This window comes from Lepus europaeus, chromosome 18, assembly GCF_033115175.1.
Source record: "Lepus europaeus isolate LE1 chromosome 18, mLepTim1.pri, whole genome shotgun sequence".
Taxonomy (NCBI): Eukaryota; Metazoa; Chordata; class Mammalia; order Lagomorpha; family Leporidae; genus Lepus; species Lepus europaeus.
Genome location: NC_084844.1, coordinates 50,188,768 through 50,199,549, shown reverse-complemented (window position 1 = coordinate 50,199,549; position 10,782 = coordinate 50,188,768). Strand labels below are relative to the sequence as shown.

The 10,782-nt window shown below is 52.3% G+C and overlaps 1 non-coding gene across 1 annotated transcript; it reads right to left on the bottom strand.

The window, feature by feature from the left end:
- Positions 1 to 9,520: 9,520 nt before the first annotated feature.
- TRNAK-CUU (transfer RNA lysine (anticodon CUU)) lies at positions 9,521 to 9,593 on the bottom strand. Its single transcript has one exon. It is a non-coding gene; the product is annotated as a tRNA-Lys (tRNA).
- Positions 9,594 to 10,782: the final 1,189 nt, after the last annotated feature.

Here is a 10,782-nt window from a genome sequence, read left to right as displayed (position 1 = left end):
CTCTCTGCTGTGGCCCGGGAGTGCAGTGGAGGATGACCCAGGTCCTTGGGCCCTGCACCCGCATGAGAGACCAGGAGAAGCACCTGGCTCCTGGCTTTGGATCAGCGCAGTGCGCAGGCCGCAGCGTGACAGCAGTGGTGGCCATTGGGGGGTGAACCAACAGCAAAAGGAAGACCTTTCTCTCTGTCTCTCTCTCTCACTGTCCACTCTGCCTGTGGGAAAAAAAAAAAGAAAAAGAAATGGAGCAGCCAGAACTCAAGTTGGTGCTCTGATATGGGACGCTGATGTCGCAGGCAGCCCCATAATCCATGGCGCCATAACACCAGCCCCTCACCTGGCCTCATTGCTTTCTATTTTATATTTGTGTCGATTCCTTGTGCACGGCATGATGTTCTGAAATCTGCATACCTTGTCGAATTGCTCCACCTCTAGTTCTATCCATACTGATGGAGAGTAGGGTTTCTGGGCTGCAGAACCAGGAAGGGGAACTGAGTGCTGTGGACAGTTCAGTCTGGTGTAAGAGATTGCCATGGTCTGGGCAGATTAAACAAGAGACATGCATTTCAGGCTGGTGCTGTGGCTCAACAGGCTAATCCTCTGCCTAGCGGCGCTGGCACACCGGGTTCTAGTCCAGGTCAGGGCGCCGGATTCTGTCCCGGTTGCCCCTCTTCCAGGCCAGCTCTCTGCTGTGGCCAGGGAGTGCAGTGGAGGATGGCCCAAGTGCTTGGGCCCTGCACCCCATGGGAGACCAGGAGAAACAACTGGCTCCTGGCTTCGGAATAGCACGGTGCGCCAGCTGCAAGCGCCAGCTGCAGCGGCCATTGGAGGGTGAACCAACGGCAAAAGGAAGACCTTTCTCTCTGTCTCTCTCACTGTCCACTCTGCCTGTCAAAAAGTAAAAAAATAAAACAAACAAAAAAAGACCATGCATTTCCTGTAGTCCTGGAGGCTGGACCTCCAACATCAAGGTGCTGGTATGGTTGGGTCCTGGTCAGGGCTCTCTTCCTGGTTTACAGGCAGCTGCCTTCTTGCTGTGTCCTCCAGGGACTGAGAGAAGAGGGGGAGAAAACACGCTCTCTCCTATTCTTCCATAGGCACAAATCCCGACATTAGGAGTGTCCCTGCCTCATGTAATCATCTCCCAAGGGCCCTGTCCCGCCACAGGAATTTGGGGTGCACTCCCAATCCACGCCACCAGGGTGGAGCCCAGCAGATTTCCTGGATGGTAGAAATGGACCCAAGGGCCTACGAGCCCACGCAGATGGAGTCGTGGGGAGGAGACCTCTGCATGGCCACAACTCTGGTGAGGGCCCCTCCCAAGTATTCAGGAGAAACCCAAGCAGGGCCTGCATGTAAGAAAATAACCCCAAGCCAGGGCAAGTGGCAACCTGTGGGTCAGAGGGACCCATGCCCACCCATACACAGGGCTGCTGACAGTGCCTGCTCCCCCGCTGGTGCTGACGGCTGGTGGTCCACAGCCATTGAATGGGCAGTAACCAACGTCTTGCCTCAGGTGGTAGGGAGTCCCGAGCATAAGGCTCGCCCAAGAAAGCTCAACCCGTAAGGTCTGAGGGACGAGCCTGTCTCCAAGTAAGCTAACTACATTCCAGAAACGTAGCCCAAGACTGCATTTCTGGGAACATAAAGGTGTCCAGCACTCGGGGAAAATCTACAAAATCTGGCATCCAGTAAGAAGTTATCAGGCGTGCTTAAGAATCAAGAATGTGCTACCCATAATGAGGAAAAAAATCAATCAATCAAAAATCAGCCCAGCACTGAAAGAAGCACAGCTGTGTATCACTGAGGGGTTTGCCTTCTGGGAAATTCACTGTTAGAAGATTTTGTATGAGGCCGGCGCCGTGGCTTAACAGACTAATCCTCCACCTTGTGGTGCCGGCACACCGGGTTCTAGTCCCGGTTGGGGCGCCAGATTCTGTCCCGGTTGCCCCTCTTCCAGGCCAGCTCTCTGCTATGGCCCGGGAAGGCAGTGGAGGATGGCCCAAGTGCTTGGGCCCTGCACCCACATGGGAGACCAGGAGAAGCACCTGGCTCCTGGCTTCGGATCAGCACGATGCGCCAGCCGCGGCGGCCATTGGAGGGTGAACCAACGGCAAAAAGGAAGACCTTTCTCTCTGTCTCTCTCTCTCACTATCCACTCTGCCTGTCCAAAAAAAAAAAGATTTTGTATGAACTGTTAGATGTGTGAACATCATAGAGTATATTTACACAAAGCCAGCCACAGTGCCACTACGTGATACAATCTTATCAGACTACCATCCCATATGCTGTCCATTGTTGGCCAAAATACTACATGGCTCCTGACCGTGTTAGGATGAGCAGATGGGGGCTGGTGCTGGGATGCAGTGGGTTAAGCTGCTGTCTGCAATGCTGGCATCCTCTATTAGCTCCAGCTGGAGTCCGGCTGCTCCTCTTCTGATCCAGCTCCCTGCTAACATGCTTGAGAAAGCAATGGAAGATGGCCCAAGTGCTTGAATCCCTGTCACCCATGTAGCAGACCTGGATGAAGTTCCAGGCTCCTGGCTTTGACCTGGCCCAGTTCTGGCTGTTGAGGTCATTTGAGGAGTGAACCAGCAGATGGAAGAGCTCTGTTCTCTTTCCCTGTAACTGTCTTTCAAATAAATAAATAAATAAATAAATATTTTTTAAAAATGAGACTTACAAGATGTGAAAAGACCAAAATCAAACTTCTGGAGATAAAACTACAATGGCTGAAATGAAAGATATGTTGGATGGAAGTAATTGCTAAGTAGATACAGCAGAAGCAAAAATTAGTGCACTTGAAGGCATAGCAATAGAAACTATTCAAAGTGAACCACACAGAGGAAAAAGAAAAGAAAAAAAAATGAATAGAGCACCAGTGAGCTATAGAACTTCCAGGGGATTTCTATATAAGTAACTGGAGAGGCCGAAAAAGAGGAAAGAAGGAGGGAGTGGAGAATATTTTAAGAATTAATGGTTGAGGCCAGCGCCGTGGCTCAACAGGCTAATCCTCCGCCTAGCGGCGCCAGCACACCGGGTTCTAATCCCATTTGGGGCGCTGGATTCTGTCCTGGTTGCTCCTCTTCCAGGCCAGCTCTCTGCTGTGGCCCGGGAGTGCAGTGGAGGATGGCCCAAGTCCTTGGGCCCTGCACCCCATGGGAGACCAGGAGAAGCACCTGGCTCCTGCCTTCGGATCATCGCGGTGCACCGGCCGCAGCGTGCTGGCCGCGGCGGCCGTTGGAGGGTGAACCAATGGCAAGGGAAGACCTTTCTCTCTGTCTCTCTCTCTCACTATCCACTCTGCCTGTCAAAAAAAAAAAAAAATTAATGGTTGAAAAATTTAAAAACTAGATTAAGACTATAAACCAGCCCCAAAATTTCCAGTAGAAGCCAAGCACAAAACAATAAGGAACACCACAATGAGGCACACCATAGTCAAATTGCTAAAAATCGGGTGATAGAGAATCTTTAAAATCAGCCAAAGAAAAGAGCCACGGACAGAGAGCAAAGACAAGGATGCCAGTAGCAAGAAGACAATGATGACACAGCCTTAAAGAAGAAAAAGTGGGGTGGTGCTGTGGCCCGGCAGATGAAACCTCTGTGTGGGATGGCCGTGTTCCCTGTCTGGGTCCTGGGGATAGAGTCCCCCTTTCGCCTCTGACCCAGCCCCCTGCCAGTGTCCCTGGGAGGCAGGAGAGGCAGGTGGTTCCCATGCTTGGGTCCCTGCCGTTCACGTGGGAGGCCCAAATGGAGCTCCTGGCCCTGTCCTGGCAGAACGGGCATTTGGGGAGTGAACTAGCATACGGAAAACACCCTTCTCTCTCTCTGCCTTTCAAATTTATAGAAATGAATAAGCAAACATTAAAAAAAAAACACGAAAAGAGACTGCCTACTAGAATTTTGTGCTCCATAAAAATATCTTCCAAAATCAAGGGCTGAGAACGTTCATCAGTGACAGACGCACACGGTAAGCAGTGTTAGGGGAAGTCACTCAGACAGACGGGAAATAATGCCAAATGCATCTACGCAAGGGTGTGGACCCCCAGAAGTGGGAACTGCACGTGTGAATGAATACGTGATCATTCACTAAGTCACTCTAGAGATCCCTGTGTGATTCAGAACACGAGCAGTGTACTGCAGGACTTGTGTCGTTTGATGCAAGTGGAAAATGTATGTTCGCAGAAGTGGGGAGGGGGTATGCTTTTTTTTTTTAAAAAAAAGATTTTATTTATTTATTGGAGAGGTAGAGTTATAGACAGTGAGAGGGAGAGACAGAGAGAAAGGTCTTCCTTCCATTGGTTCATTCCCCAAATGGCTGCAACGGCTGGAGCTGCTCCGAAGCCAGGAGCCAGGAGCTTCTTCCGGGTCTCCCATGCGGGTACAGGGGCTCAAGCATTTGGGCCATCCTCCACTGCCCTCCCGGGCCACAGCAGAGAGCTGGACTGGAAGTGGAGCAGCCGAGACTAGAACCGGCGCCCATATAGGATGCCGGCACCACAAGTGGGGAATTAACCTACTGCACCACAGCGCCGGCCCCGGTGGGGGGGGGTATACTTTTTAAAAGCATTTATTTTATTTGAAAGTTACAGAGTGAGAGGGAAAGAGCAAGCTTCCCTCTTCTGGTTCACTCCCCAAATGGCTGCAATGGCTGAACCTAGGCCAGGCCGAAGCTGGGAGCCAGGAGCTTCTTCCTGGTCTCCCACATGGGTGCAGGAGCCCAAGCACCTGGGCCATCTTACACTGCTTTCCCAGGCCAGAGTAGAGTACTGGATTGGAAGAAGCGCAGCCGGGAATTGAACTGGTGCCCATATGGGATGCTGATGCCAAGGCAGCAGTTTGATCTATGCCATAGTGGCAGCCCCTGGAGTACCCTTTTGTAAGCTCCCCACACCATAACCACAGTTGTGTATGATTTTGTGCTTTCATTTCCATCCAATTTAAAAATGCTTGCAGTTTCCCAAGAACTCCATCCAGGTCTCCTACATATGTAGCAGGAGCCCAAGCACTTGGGCCATCTTCCCCTGCCTCCCCAGGTGCCTTAGCAAGGAGCCAGATCAGAAGAGGAGCAGCCAGGTCTTGAACTGTAAGCCCTGAATTCTAACCGCGTTCTTTGGGTTACTCATTACTGAACACGCCCGAGTGTGTGTGAATGGCAAGTACGAGTGATTTACTTTCTGTCGCTCATCTCATCTGTCTTTTGTCACTTTAACTCCTGGGACCCCCAATGGCCAAACTTAAGAGGATGGAGAAAGATGTTTTTCTTCTCTGTGTGACTCGTGCTCAGCTCTCAGCTGCAGACTTTTAGCTTCAACATTATCCAGAAACTGCTCCTGTGTGTTTCTTGGGCCTACAAATTCTTGTATTCGTCACAGAGAGAAGAATAGCTTCTCCTTCCAGCTGTACGGCTCTCTGACAAGCAGCCTGCCTGCCTCTGTGTGGGACGGGTGGGGATAAAGCCAGATTACTCACAGGAATATTTGTACGTCGTGACCAACCACTCTCTGCACACACTCTGGGCTTCTTCCTTAGGGAGCATACGAGCGGGGCATTGCAAAGTTTTTTATCAAAATATTTGGCCACTAACACATTCCTGAGGGCAACAAACGCACGCATGCCACAGGACTAAGGGTTCTCTGTTTTCTGATCCTCTCCCACATAAGAGACCCTGTTGATCTGTGCTGGCAAATGAGAGCGCCTGTTGATCTGCACTGGCATTTGGAGTATGAGAAACTGATGAAAGTAACCGGGTTGTCGGTACTGTGCTGGCGGCTGCCTCCTCCCCTGCCCCGGCTCCCGAGAAGGGACAGAGATAATTATTGTAAGGAGCTGCACAGCCAAGCTGGGAAGGAAGGAGCGAGGTGGCGGATGGGCAGTCATGAGAAGCCACTTAGATGAGGCAATGACGCTGACATCGGAAAACGCCGTGGTGGAGAAGGGCTGCGAAGAGCAGGAATGAGCTCCAGAGTACAGAAAGCCGGACAGCTGGGAGACCAGGATGGGATGAGGGCCCCGCCCCCTGATGCTGTGATTGATGGGTGCAGGAACACCTTTGACAGCCAATAAACGGGAACCTCTTGGGAGCGGTCAGAGAGGCAGGGCAGGGTCTTGGGGAACTGACAGCATCCAGGAAAACCAGACAGCTCAGACTGTGATAGTGAGCGGTGCACCTGCTCCCAACACGTCTCTGCTCCCAGCCACAACCAGGAAAGGGGCTTCATGGTGGGTCATTGTGCCTCGATAGAACCTCTCCAGCCTGGCACATGGGGGATTTTACAAAAATGTACATGCAGTCAGGACCTAATAACACTGGAGGGAACCCTAAGCACTCCGAAGGAGACCCCAAGCCAACACACAAACCTGCCGCTGAGAGCAGAGGCAGACTTTGAAGACATTTCGTTATCATCCTCGGGAAGAGCAGAGAAGATACTGCAACCCCGGGAATCAGCCAGGGACGAGCACATACATCAAAGGCTTCGTCCTTGACCAGTGGGAGGTCATGCAGCCTTAGGGAGGACGGACATCCCGACACCTGCTCCCAGACGGAGGGGCCTTGGGGACTGTGCGGTGTGAAACGTGCCAAAAGGACGAAGGCTGTGCGTCCCCACTCCGGGAAGTCATCCAGAGGAGGCAGATTCAGAGGTGGAAGGTCAAAGGTGGCTTCCAGGGGCTGGGCAAGCGGGAAGGCAGAGTGAGTGTCTCACAGGGCACAGTTTCGGGGTGGGGCGGGGGCAGAGTGCCGGCGGTGGGCGGTGGTGAGGGCAGCCCCGGGCACTGGCGTCCCGCATGGCACTGAGCTGCACGCTCCTCCGCATGACTCCACTGGCAGATTTTATGTCGTCTGTATTTTATCACAATGAAAAGAGAAGCAGCTCGGTCTCTTGGGTATTAAAAAATGATGGGAATTTTAAAGTACAGCTGAGGAGCAGACTGGTCAGAGCTGACATGGGAATCGGGGTCTAGAAGCATGGACTGTGGACATCGGAACCTCAGAACACAACGCGGAACCACCAAGTGCAGGGAAGGGCAGGACAGAAGCCGGACACACGTGGGACAAACTTGGACTCTCTAACCTTCCTACGACAGGACTGAAGGAGTCATAGGACTGATAAGGAATAGTGGACTACAGAGAGCAGCGGCTTAGCAAGATACGGGATCAGGTATCTATGGAGACAGGGTACACAGGGATGAAGCCCGGTGCTGGTGTGACCGCCCCACAGGGACCACTGAGAACCCCGAGCCCTTTCTCCCTGCTTTACCATCCCTGCATGTAATTTCCATCTTCAAGCTCACCTCCTGGTTCATGATGGCTGTTGGGGCTCCAACCATGACATCACAGTTGAAGGCAGGAAAAAGAGAAAGGGCAGATATTCCCATTTAACTCAAATCCTTTAAAGCAGGCTTCTCAGAATTCCACAAAACAATTTTGTTCAGGTCTCATCATGTAGGGATTAAAACAATGGCACATGGACTTCAAAGGAGGCGGGACTGGTATTCTGGCATAGCAGGTAAAGCTATGCCTGCAATGCTGGCATCCCATATGGGAGCCCGTTTGAGTAACCGCTGCTGCACTTCCGATCCAGCTCCCTGCTGATGGCCTGGGAAGACGGTGGAGGATGGGTCAAGTGCTTGGGCCCCGTATCCATGTGGGAGACCTGGAAGGAGCTCCTGGCTTCAGCCTGGCCCAGCCCTAATCATTGAAGCCATTTGGGGAGTGAACCAGCAGATGGAACATCTCTCTCTCTCTCTGTGCCTTTAAAATAATTATTAAAAAAAAATTTTTTTTTTTAAAAAAAACCTTCAAAGCAGGTGTTCTTCGTGGCAGTATGTCCTGTTAAAATCAGCACAACTGTTTCTATGGAGAAAGAAGCCAGCGGATATTGGGACAGTGAGTTGGAACCGTTCCTGGGTAAAAAGAGAGAACGGGGAGGGGACCATATTCAAGTAAGGAAAGAAGTAAAAGAAACATCTTGACTGAAAGAGGATGAGCCCCGAGACAGACAGGGTCCCCTGAGTGCCACGTGGGAAGACCTTGCACGCAGCAGGGAGAGTCCCCCGTGCCGGGATCAGGAAGCGTCCTGAAGGCCTTGGGAGAGCGAGCGGCGTCGGCATTGGGCTGCCGAGGAGAAGGGATCGGGCAGACACCTGCCCTCTCACCAGCCGCGAGGCTGCAGCACAGGGCAGCGGCTTCTGCAAAGCCAGGAAGGAAGCGCCGTTCTGAACCTGGAGTCCACGTTCTGGGACCCAGAGGCCTTTCGTCAGGAGTGAAGGTGAAAGGGAAGCATTTAAGGACACACGGCAGAGCCAGTGGTTGAGATGCCCTTGTCCCACACCGCAGTGCCTGGGTCGGATGCCAGCTCTGGCTCCTGACCCAAAGTTCCCATCAGCGCAGGCCCTGCAGGCGGCAGGTGATGGCTCAAGCAGTTGGCTTCCTGCTGCCCATGTGGGAGACCTTGATGGAGCGCCCAGCTCCCAGCTTCAGTCTCTGGCCTGGCCTGGGGACATGGAGGGCATTTGGGGAGTGAACCAGGGGGTGGGAGCTCTGGCTGCCTGCCTGTCTGTATGCCTCTGGAATATCTCTATAATGAACCGTGTCATTAACGGGGTCAGCAGAGTATGCTGTGCACCTTGTAGGGCCTGCAAAACTCCAGCCAGCTTTGTTGTGGTCCTCTGGTAACAAAAATCGACAGATGCTTAGGAAACCAGGAGACAGAATACGTCTTTCGGGTCCCTTTTCCTGCTACCAAGGCCTGGGGGTTCTTCTGTATGCCTGATAAGCAGCCATTGTTAGACACCAGTATTTTCCAGTATTTTCCTCCAGTCTGGATTGGCCTTTTATTCTCTTTTCAGTGTCTTTCAAGGAATGTTTTTCATTTTGGTACCTTCTGATTTAACCATGTTTCTTGTGTGGGTTGTGCTTTTGGGGAGTATGCAAGAAATCTTTGCCTAACCCAAAGTCATCAGGATTTTCTGCTGATTTCCTCTGCACGTTTTGTAGCGCTAGGTTGTGTGTTTATCTTTAGTGCTCTGTTTTGAGTTCTTTTTCATGCATGGTAAAAGGCATGGATTGAAGTTCATTTAAAAAAATTTTTTTTATGGGGCTGGCACTGTCAGGCAGCAGGTAAAGCCCCTGCCTGCAGCACCAACATCCCCTATGGGTGCCAGTTTGTGTCCTGGCTGCTCCACTTCTGATCCAGCTCCCTGCTGATGCACCTGGGAAAGCAGTGGAAGATGACCCAAGTGCTTGGGCCCCTGTGTGGTGGAATGAGAAGGCCATGCCAAGATGGCTGCTGGCAACAGAAACTGCCTGGCAACAGGGTGTGATTGGTCAGGGCATAGACCGCCCCTTGACTGGATTGGCTGCCTTGGCTATTTAAGCTGCTGTAGCAACTGAAATAAACGAGTCTGTGGGCTGCTCGCCTCAGGCCTGCATTCACCTGGCTCCCGGGGTCTTTGTGGTGACTCCATGCCTCTTGCCGCCACCACGCTCCTCCTCTCAGAAGAAATCAACCACAACATCTGGCGCCCAACATGGGGCTCGAACCCATGACCCTGAGATTAAGAGTCTCATGCTCTACCGACTGAGCTAGCCAGGCACCCATGTGAGAAACCCATAAGGGCCGGTGCCATGGCTTAATAGGCTAATCCTCCGCCTGCGGCACCGGCACACCGGGTTCTAGTCCCGGTCGGGGCGCCGGATTCTGTCCCGGTTGCCCCTCTTCCAGTCCAGCTCTCTGCTGTGGCCTAGGAGTGCAGTGGAGGATGGCCCAAGTCCTTGGGCCCTGTACCCGCATGGGAGACCAGGAGAAGCACCTGGCTCCTGGCTTTGGATCAGTGCGGTGCGCCGGCCGCAGCCCGCAGGCCGTGGCGGCCATTGGAGGGTGAACCGACAGTAAAGTAAGACTTTTCTCTTTCTCTCTCTCACTGTCCACTCTGCCTGTCAAAAAAAAATAATAATAATAAAAAAAGGAAACCCAAAAGAAGCTCCTGGCTCCTGGCTTTGGCCTGGCCCAGCCCTGGTCATTGTGGCCATTTGAGGAGTAAGCCAGCAGGTGGAAGACTTCTCCCTCTCTCTGTCTCTCCCTCTCTTTAACTCTACCTTTCAAATAAATAAAATAAATCTTAAAAATTACTTATTTGAAAGAGAGAGAGAAAGAAAGGAAAAGCTCTTCCATCTACTGTTCACTCCCCAGATGAGTGCAATGGCTGGGGCTGGGAGCTTCATCCTGCCACATGGATGCAGGGGCCTAAGCACTTGAGCCATCTTCCACTGCTTTCCCTGGTGCATTAGCAGGGAGCTGGATTGGAGGTGGAACAGCCAGGACTCAAACTGGCACCCATGTGGGATGCCGGCATCACAGGTGGCAGCGTTACCCAATCTGCCACAGCGCTGGCCCAAAGTTTTTGCAGGTGGGTCCCAGCTGCTAATCACAGTACCCACATTGTTTTCCACCTTTGACGGTGAGATTTTTTCTTTCTCTACCAAATATCTGAGTAGCTCCCAGGATAAAGGGCAACCCACAGCTGGGTTTTCGGGTCACTGGGGGCAGCTTCACAGCAGGAGGGGCTTCTCCCCCATTGGTGCCCTGTGTGGGGGACACAGTGACCGCAGGGATCCTCCCACAGCTGGTTCTTTGTAATCCGTGGCTTGGCTTGGAGGGGCAGATCTGCATGAGATCCTGCACACAGTCGTTATACAATCACAAATGCAGCCTCTGCCCAGGTGGGGGCTCCTCACCAGATGTTTCCTGGGCCTTGTCCGTGCTAGTTTTTCTTGGGGGAATT